The sequence below is a fragment of the Adiantum capillus-veneris genome, chromosome 12, assembly GCF_014529385.1.
Source record: "Adiantum capillus-veneris isolate H3 chromosome 12, ASM1452938v2, whole genome shotgun sequence".
NCBI classification, from domain to species: domain Eukaryota; kingdom Viridiplantae; phylum Streptophyta; class Polypodiopsida; order Polypodiales; family Pteridaceae; genus Adiantum; species Adiantum capillus-veneris.
The window spans coordinates 17,585,050-17,595,332 of record NC_140942.1 but is presented as its reverse complement, the minus strand read 5'-3'; positions in this window follow the sequence as shown (position 1 = coordinate 17,595,332).

The following is a 10,283-nucleotide window of genomic DNA, read 5'->3' as shown; positions in this document are numbered from 1 at the left end:
TAAGGCAATGTCCGTTGGTTTTTCTTTTTCAGGATTGGAGACCTATCAAAGGTACTCCGCTCCTCTCAAAAAGGGACAGGGACCTCACACTGGTATCAGAGCCTAGGTTTAATCTTGGGGAGATTTTTAGATTGATGTTTGGATATTGAAGGATGCGAATGTTTGAAATAATAGAAGAACCTAGAAAAATTGTTTTGAGTTTTTATATGGTATTGAAGATTGAACTTTGCTGGTTCAGGAAAATGTTCATTTAGCCTACCAGAAATTCCAGGTGTTCACCATCATGTTTGAAAATGCATGCCAATCACCAAATTATCAGTTTCAAAAAAGGGTGATGATGATTTTGGATAGGGTGTTTGCACCACCTATCCCAAGGGTGCATAGAGGATGGGGCATCAACTGGAGTTCATCTGGAGGAATCTATACCATCGATGCTGACAAGATATGGTGCATGGATACCAATATCAAGAAACTTTGATGGGCAGAGGAGTTAAAAGTCATCAAAGTTTATCTTTTCATTGGTACTAAGAATCCGGATGCTAGCATTACCTTGGGAGGAGAAAAGATATCTCAGACTCAATGGGTCTATAACCAAGTTACAAAAGTTATCCATGGTGGTAGGATTCGACCCATATGTGTATCTCATAGCTTTCAAGGGTCAAAAGAAACTTATTATTTTGATCCTTTAGCCTATCCTTTTGTAGTCACTAAACTCAAAATATAGAGACATTACAATCCTTGTACCTAAAGACTACCTAAAGTTAGAGTATCCCCAATAAAGTTTCACTTAATCTATATTGCATAGAGTGCGGTGTACACATCTCTTCAAGAGAAAAAGCTACTTCTCAAGCAAGCTAAACTTCCCTCTTTGAAAGGGGAAGGAGCCCTAGTTGAGCGCGATGCAGAAGTGTGGCTCGAAGAGATGGAGGATTATTTAGCTGCTGCTGGTACTACTCCCGATAACCAAGCAATGTTGGCTATGTTTCGTCTCACGGGGGATGCCAAGCTTTGGTGAAAACAACACTGCAAAGATAATCAAGTAGCTCAAAACACTCAAACTTTGGAAGACATTAAGTATGCTGTCAAAGGACGTTATCTTCCACCTGCACACGAATCCTTTAAGATGAATGAATTCTTCAACTTACGTCAGTTTCATCTTACAGTGGAAGAATACTACTCCAAATTTGTAACTCTTAGGCGCTATGCTCTGCCAATGACTGCAGATCGACAAGTAACCCGTTTCTGCCAAGGGCTAAATGCTCCTTTAAATACATGTCTAGAAGCTATGAGGCCTGTAAATTTTCAAGATGCTCTTTTAAGAGCTAAACCCTTAGCTAAAGAGATGTCAAACTCTCAAAGGGTACGAAATGGAAATACAAGGAATGATGGAAGGAGAGGACGGCCTATGATGTGGAACCAAAGGCAAGTTCACCTAGTTCACCAAACTCATCCAATAGTTGCAGGTTCAGCAAATGGAGCTCAAAATGCAGATCTTAGATGCTATGAATGCAACGAGCTAGGACATTTCAGGAATGTATGTCCTAGGCGAGTCTCCGCAACAAATACACCTAATCGAGCTAGAGGACGAGGCCAAATAATAAATCGTGGAGGAAGAAATGGAGGACGAGGTCGAGGGCGCGGAATGGCTGCCAGAGTCAATGATATCATAGGAGAACCAACACTGGGAGAAGAACAAGAGGAAAGAGAAACTCTACATGCTGCAATTGATAACCCAAGAGCAAGACAATAATATGCTGTCATTCAAACACCTGTAAATCACCAAGGTGAAAAATTTGAGCTTCTTATTGATTGTGGTAGTACTCGTTCTTTCTTGTCATCTAAATGTTTAAGGAGGTTAGGACTTAATCAACATCGTGCAAGAAAGATGAGAGTTGAATTAGCCAATGGAAAGGAGGTGTTATCTCAGTACACTGTGGGAAAAATAGATTTCAAGTTGGGAGAATACTCTACTTGTGCGAATTTTCGAACCTTACCCATAGGAATGTATGACGGAATTCTTGGAATGGATTGGTTAGCCAGTCATAATGCCAATATCCATTGTGCCCAAGGAAGTGTTACTTTTGTGGACAACAAAGGTCAAGAAGTCACTATTCAAGGCCAGAATGGACGACCAAAAGCTTACTTGGTCAATGCTAATCGTCTTTTGAAAGGGTTACGCAAAGGTCAACAAATTTTTGTAGTCAAGCTAAACAAAGTAGAAAAATCTTCTTCCAACCCTGAACCAATGTGGCTAGAAGAATTTTTGGATGTTTTCCCCGCTGAACTTTCTGAACTACCACCACCTAGGGAGGTAGACCATGAAATCAAAATTTTTCCAGGTAGTGAACCAGTCTTAAGAGCACCGTACAAGATGTCACTTCCAGAGGCTATAGAACTCAAGGAGTAGCTCAAGCAGTTGATTGAGCAAGGGTTTATCCGACCTAGTACATCTCCATGGGGTGCACCTGTTCTCTTCCAAAAGAAAAAGGATGGCTCTCTTCGACTTTGCATAGATTATAGGGGCTTAAATCAGGTTACCATCAAGAATAAATATCCAATTCCTCGTATTGATGAGATGCTGGACAGATTACATGGAGCCAAAATATTCACAAAGATCGATCTTCGATCTGGCTATCATCAAATTCGAATCCAGGAGGCTGATATCTCCAAAACAGCTTTCAACACTCGTTATGATCATTACGAATTTATAGTGATGGCTTTCGGACTTACGAATGCTCCTGCAACTTTCAATCGTCTGATGCACGATATCTTTAGAGAATTCTTGGATGATTTTGTCCTAGTATTCTTTGATGATATCTTAATTTATTCCAAATCAGAGGAAGAGCATGAAGGACATGTTAGGAAAGTGTTAGAGCTTTTACGCCGAAATAAGTTGTATGCAAAGAAAAGAAAATGTACCTTCTTTACCCCTAAGGTCTGTTACTTAGGGTTTATCATTTCACCTTAAGGAGTCTCTGTTGACCCTGACAAAGTCAAAGATATTGTGGAATGGCCTCAACCCACTTCACAAACCGAAGTCAGAGGGTTCTTAGGTATCACAGGGTGGTACAGGATCTTTGTAAAGGACTATGCTCTTAAAGCTGCACCACTAACCGACTTGCTAAAGAAAGGAGCTATGATACTTTGGGAAGAAAAACATGAATCTTGCTTCAAACAGCTTAAGGAGTATCTTGCTTCAGAACCTCTCTTAAAACTTCCAGACTTCACCCAAGAATTCGAGGTGATCACAGATGCCATTAACCTTGCATTAGGAGGAGTCCTTTCTCAAGAAGGAAGGCCTGTAGCTTATACTTCTCGAAAGCTTAGGATTCATGAAGTGAATTATGCTACACATGATTTAGAATTGCTAGCAGTTATTCACGCTCTCAAGCTATGGAGACATTATCTATTGGGACACAAATTCCAATTGGTAACAGATCACAAGAGCCTTAAGTGGATTTTCACCCAACCTAACCTTAACATGAGACAAAGGAGATGGATAGAGCTCATGCACGAATATGATTTTGACATTAAATTTAGACCAGGTAAGGATAATGTTGTGGCAGATGCCCTAAGTCGTAAAGCTTTTCTGGGGGCAATTTCCATGGCTAACAACCCTATTTTAGACAAGGTCTCGGATGCTACTGTCAGAGATGCAGATTACTGGATGCTTGCTAGTATCCTACGTGAAGAGAGGGTATCATCAAATCAGCCTAAACCTCTACATTGATCCTTAGAAGATGGGAAAATTTACTATAGGAATCGACTATGCATACCTAAGGATTCTACCCTAACGAATGCTATCCTATATGAAGCACATGATGGCCCAACTTCAGGACATCCAGGTTATGCCAAAACCATCAATGCAATTCGCAGAAGTTACTATTGGCAAGGTATGAAGGGTGATGTCCTTCGCTATGTCAAGTAGTGTTTGTCTTGTCAAAGGATTAAGGCAGAGAGACTAAAGATGCCAGGTAAATTACATCCTTTAGATATTCCCCAAATGAAATGGGAATGTATTAGCATGGACTTTATCACCGGGTTTCCTTTTGTCCAAGCTGGCTATGATTCAATCATGGTCATAGTCGACTTGCTTACTAAAGTGGCTCACTTAATCCCAGTCAAGACAACCTTTACAACTTCAGATATTGCTCGTCTGTTTGTGAAGGAGGTTTTCAGAATTCATGGTTTACCCAAGAGGATTGTCAACGATCGTGATGCCAAGTTTACTTCAAAGTTTTGGGTATCATTGTTTCAAGCTATTGGAACCCAGTTATGTTTTAGTACTGCTTATCATCCTCAAACTAATGGCCAAACTGAAAGAGTTAATCAAGTAATTGAAGACATCCTCAGAGCATACTGCAATAGAGAACCTCGCAAGTGGATTCAATACCTACCCTTGGTAGAGTATGCATACAATTCCTCTACTCATAGAAGTATTGGAATGACACCTTTTAATGCTCTTTATGGTCAAGAATATTTATCACCTCTTAACTTTTCTGACCCCACTATAAGGGTGGAAGCCTCAAAGAAAATGCTTGAAGAAATGGAAGCTCAAACCAAAGCTATTCGAAGGGATATTCAAGCGGCTCAAGATCGACAAAAGAAGTACGCCGACTTAAAAATATCTGATCGGATTTTCAAAGAAGGTGACAAAGTTTTCTTACGAGTAAAGCCCAAAAAGAGCAATCTGTCTCTCGGAAGGTATAAGAAGCTTAGCTACCGATATTGTGGACCTTATGAAATAATCAAGGTTGTAAGTGATCAAGCTTATAGACTAAAACTCCCTTCTCATCTCAAAGTGCATGATGTATTTCATGTAAGTCTGTTAAAACCTTATGTATATAACCCTAACCATGTCCTTGATGATAAGCAAATCATTTTACCTGCTCAAGATGTTCTACAACTCCAACCTGATACTATCTTAGAAACTCGGGAGAGAAAGCTTAGGAATAGATCCATCAAAGAACATCTTATCTTATGGAAGGATTTCCCTTTAGAAGATGCTACTTGGGAAGATGAGACATCCCTTCTTAAGGATTACCCTTCACTATTCTTGAGATGAGGACATCTCAAATTCTAAGTTGGGGAGATTGTAAGGTCTCTACTTTCAAATTTCACACAAGTTCTATTACGCATTTGGATTTTTTTAAACCATCACTCATTATTTAAGATATTCGAGTTCAAATTATGAATCGTAGGTTGAGAAAACCTAGAATTTAAAATTTACGCTACAAAATTCTAACATGTTTAGCTATATGAATCACTAACTAACTTATTGCAAGACTTATTTACTGATTGTAGAATTTTCTTTTACTGTTGTAACGTCAATATAAGATTGTAAAGTTTAACTTAAAAATGTAAAGTAAATTATCATTAAGGAAATAAATAAAATAATTATAAAGACAAAAGAATACACAGGGATGACAAATGAAGGCACATGGACTCACCTGGACTCACATAGGAGGGGACAAAGTGGGATACACTGTCACATGAAAACGAGAGGCTAGTTTTGACTAATCTTAATGAGGGAGGGTTGTGTGGCCTTATCTTTTGATGATAATGACAAAGTGGTCAAGCTGATGGGTACCACAAGGGTACCAAAACCGCGGGTATATTTTTGGACAAAAAAATATTTATTTATTTTTTTTTTTTTTTGGGAAAAAAAAGTTGGACGTTTTCTTTTCTGCTATAAATAGACCATCCATGCTCACACTTTAGACATAGAGATTGCCTCTATAGTGCTCACGAAGTGCTGCCTCTTCTCTTAGAGAGAAGACGTCCACAAACCACTAAGAGAGCAAAAACTCTAGTGGACTAATAAGCTGCGTATTAATTGAGCATTCAATTAACCTTATGAATGATGTATGTGTGCTATCTCTTACTCTAATCTCTCTAATAGATTAGTAAGATTCAATTAGCTATGTGTGTGTGTGTGCTATCTCTTACTCTAATCTCTCTAATGGATTAGTAAGATTCAATTAGCTTAAAGAAGGATATGTGTGTGTGTGTGCTATCTCTTACTCTAATCTCTCTAATAGATTAGTAAGATTCAATTAGCTATGTGTGTGTGTGCTATCTCTTACTCTAATCTCTCTACTAGATTAGTAAGATTCAATTAGCTTAAAGAAGGATATGTGTGTGTGTGTGCTATCCCTTACTCTAATTTCTCTAATGGATTAGTAAGATTCAATTAACTTTAGAAAAGATGTGTATGTATGTTTTCTCTTACTCTAATCTCTCTAAGTATACCTACTCTCTCTAGTTACTACATCTTCACTATTAACTTATGCATATAAAAATTTAAAGTTAATACATAAGAGAACTCATCACTATTCTTAATACATGATGCCTTCTCATCACCCACATGATGAAATTCTCATTCACCAATTTTATTTGTCAATTAGATTAAGTAGAATTTTGAATAATAATATTAAAATTGGTTTAGTTGAAGTATAGAAATGAAGTTAGAATTGGATTAGAAATGTCACGCATAAAAGTAATGCAGTCCTAAACTTTCACTCATAGTTTACACACTTAATTTTTGATTAATTACGATTAGCAAATATTTGATGTATAGAAATTAGATGTGGAACAACAACACTAAGTGTGAATCCGAGTTGGCGAGGGTTCAAATTACAGACTCTCTTTGTAAACAAGAGTATACTAGGAAAATTGACCAATTTAAAGTTCTAAGTGTATATCATAGTGTGTAGTACAAAAAAATGGCTCCAAGCGTGCTCGAACCCAAGGCGCTAAAGATCATGAAGCTGGTAAGAATGTCTGGTTAAACTGGCTGCTTTAGGAAAGACTGTTTGTCCAAAACCTTCGGTATGGTTTCTCTCAAGTCTCTCTACCTTTTAGCGTTGGTATATGTGGCAGTTGCCGAGATGTGAGATGAGCCCAGGATGGCACCGCTGATGCTGTGGTGGGAGTACACCCAGATTAGCCCACTGGATACTACAGTTTTGTTTTGCCGTGGCGTAAGGATGACGCCCAGATTGGCACCGTGTTGTGTGTGGAGTACGTCCAGATTAGCACAACGAGTACTTGTCGAGCGGTATGGGACGCTCATGAGGACAAGGGTTTTTATAAATAATGTATACACCGATCGGACATAATAGCGCCAGTAGAGATTCTTGATATGAATCTAATCCAAGGGTTGTTGGTTAAAATTGGACGAATTCTTGTGTGACTATTGTTTGTAATATTGTTTGAAGGGCTGTTTTAACGAACCGTATCATAAATAAAGTAAAGGAACATGTATGTTTAAACAGTGTGGTACTAATTAGATAACAAAAGAAGGGTGAGAGTGGTGTGGAAAGTGGGAGAATGATACCCCGACGGTATCATTCTATGGACGGGTGGGACCGATGAGTCGGGTAACTTTCCAACGCTAGAATTGTTTTTTTTTAAAGTCATAAATCTTAAAGAGAAACCTTGGCGCTGTGCTTCTGAAACATGGGGAAAAAAGCGCACAGGTTAGTCACTCTAAGATTTATACTTTTAGGTATAATTGATTATAGATAGTTTTTAGATAGGGTTATGGTGGTCACGCTACCCAGCGAGATATAGGAATCGTTCACTAACGGTTTGCCCGATGCTAATTAGTAGTAGGCAATGTCCGTTGGGTTTTCTTTTTCAGGATTGGGATATCAAAGGTACTCCACTCCTGTCAAAAAGGGGCAGGGACCTCACAGAGTGTTTCTTCCACCTAGAGGAATTTGATGCTGAATCTCAAGTGAATCTAGAAGTGCAATCGTATTGGGGAGACAAAGGATATCTCTATGTCTATGGAAAATCTACCCCATTCGCTAAAATACTATCAATCCTATACGGAAGATCACAGGCCAAGTCAAATGTTAGTGTAGTCCCATCAAGAGTCTGTCTTAAAAAGGTCATTGTCAAAAAGGGGCAGGGACCTCACAGAGTGTTTCTTCCACCAATAGAGGAATTTGATGCTGAATCTCAAGTGAATCTAGAAGTGCAATCGTATTGGGGAGACAAAGGATATCTATAGTCTATGGAAAATCTACCCCATTCGCTAAAAATACTATCATCCTATACGGAAGATCACAAGGCCAAGTCAAATGTTAGTGTAGTCCCATCACAGAGTCTGTCTTACAACAAGGTCATCAATTCAAAAGAGTTGATAGACATTTTGTCAACACCAGTCACTTGTACAATAATGCTAGCTGAGTTGCTCAGAATAAGACAAAACATGTGGACTACTATGGAAAAATGCCTAGAGAAATTTGGCGTAAAAAATCAAATGACTCAAATCGAGGAAGGGGTCAAAGTACTGGAAATGACTCAGCTAGACACTAGGCCAGTGCCATTAAACAAGGTAGGTGAGTACTATGAGGGAAAAGTTGGGAACACCACTCTTCCTGTGGAATTCCAAGGTGTAAAAACCATGGCAGTCCTTGACAATGGAGCTGGCATTGCCATCACATCAAAAGAGATCTAAAAAATTGGGGAAAACCAGCAGTGAGGGCTACCGGGATGAAACTGCAGCTTGTCAACAAACACAAGAAAAGGCCGATAGGACTGCTAGAAAAAGTAGTTGCTACTTCTTGCACCATCGAGTATGAGCATATCTTTGCTATTGTTGACTTTGGCAAGAAGAACAACTATGATATCATTCTAGCAAGAAAATGGTCCAAGATTAGGGTTATGACCATATCTACCTGAGACATATGGAAACCACGATGAGAATAAATCTTAAGGACCATAGTTACAAGGACGTGAACCGAACCTCTATGGAGGAGTTTGATTCCGCTACAATAGAAGAATCAAAACTTCCAGCATGGTTGGGTAAGCCTAAAGAACTGTGGATGTGTGGGGCTTTGCAATGCAAAAGCTTAAAGCGAGAGGAATGTGTCCTAGAAGTAGTGATTGAAGATTAAAATTATATCCCAGAACCATTGCCTAAAGAAGATTTAGAGCCACTCAAAAGGGAACACATCTTGGCTACTTTAGATGTGTGCACTATTCAAGAAGGTTCAACAAAGAAAAATTGTGATAAAGATGGCTATGATGTCGTTCCTTACTTTGCATTGAGTGTGATCTAGGAAAGCAAAGGCAAAGAAGAAGACAAGCTCTATGACTCCATAGAGTACTTGGAGCTTCAAGAAGATGTCAAAAAAAATAATCTAGATGACCCGCAGGTGACATGAACGACACTTTAACCAGTGCACGGTTTTATGATTGTCCATATCAAAAACCCAGGAACCAATGCCACCACTACAAGAATAAAGTGCATCAGAAGTGGATTCCAAAATCCTCGGTGGAAACGCAACTGCAACTAGCATCCTCATATGTGGCTCCTATACAAGAAGAAAAGAATCAGCCACCAAGAAGAACACAACCATGTCAACAAGCTAACAACGATCTAATCAATTGGCTAGTAAAATCATTCCAAGAATAGCAGTCCAAGAAAAAACAATTTCCATAACCAACCAAACCACAAAGGGAAAGTGCCAGAATTCAACCTTGCTAAGGATAGTAGCGACATTGATGATTCTTATGAGATCCCTTACCAAGCACTCAGGTCATCACCCTCACTAGCAGCTTCCATAATAATCAAAGAAGGCCAGAAAAAAAGAGCAAACAAGTCAAAGCCAAAAAGCTTGACAAATTTGGATACCAAAGAGCTAGTTCGGCCAAAAACAGGTATGGATCAAGAAGATGAAGATCTCTGATGCAAAATCACAAGATCCAACACCAAAAGGAAAACAGTTGAAGCGTGCAAGAACGTGTAAGAAAATTAGATAAGTATCAACTCCAAAAGACTGAATCCTGTCCCCAACCAAGCATACAAGGATTGAAGCAAAGACCACTACCGAGTCACACAAAGACAAGGAGGATCCCAAAGAAGTCTCTTCAAACACAAAGAAATCAAGGAAAAGTATGGGTTCCCAAACAAGCCTCATCAACAAAACAACCAATAATCACAAAGAAATGGGTCCCAAAGGAAACCCATAAAACTACTGCCACTGCACCACCGCTTGAATTCTTTCAACTCCTCTTACGGTTACAGTACAATTAGAAGAGAATTCACTTCAAGCCAGAACCAACTACTGAGGAACTATGCCAAATACAACAACCAACAACAAGGCTAAAATGGATTCCAAAGAAGAATCAAACAAATAAGTAAGCCTTCAAAAACTCTCTACAACCTTCAATCAAGAAAATGGCATAGGAGCTTCAACGACCAACACATTTCTTAGAATAGGAAGCCTTGCCAGCAAATGCTAATAAGAAAATTGCTTATACCCACA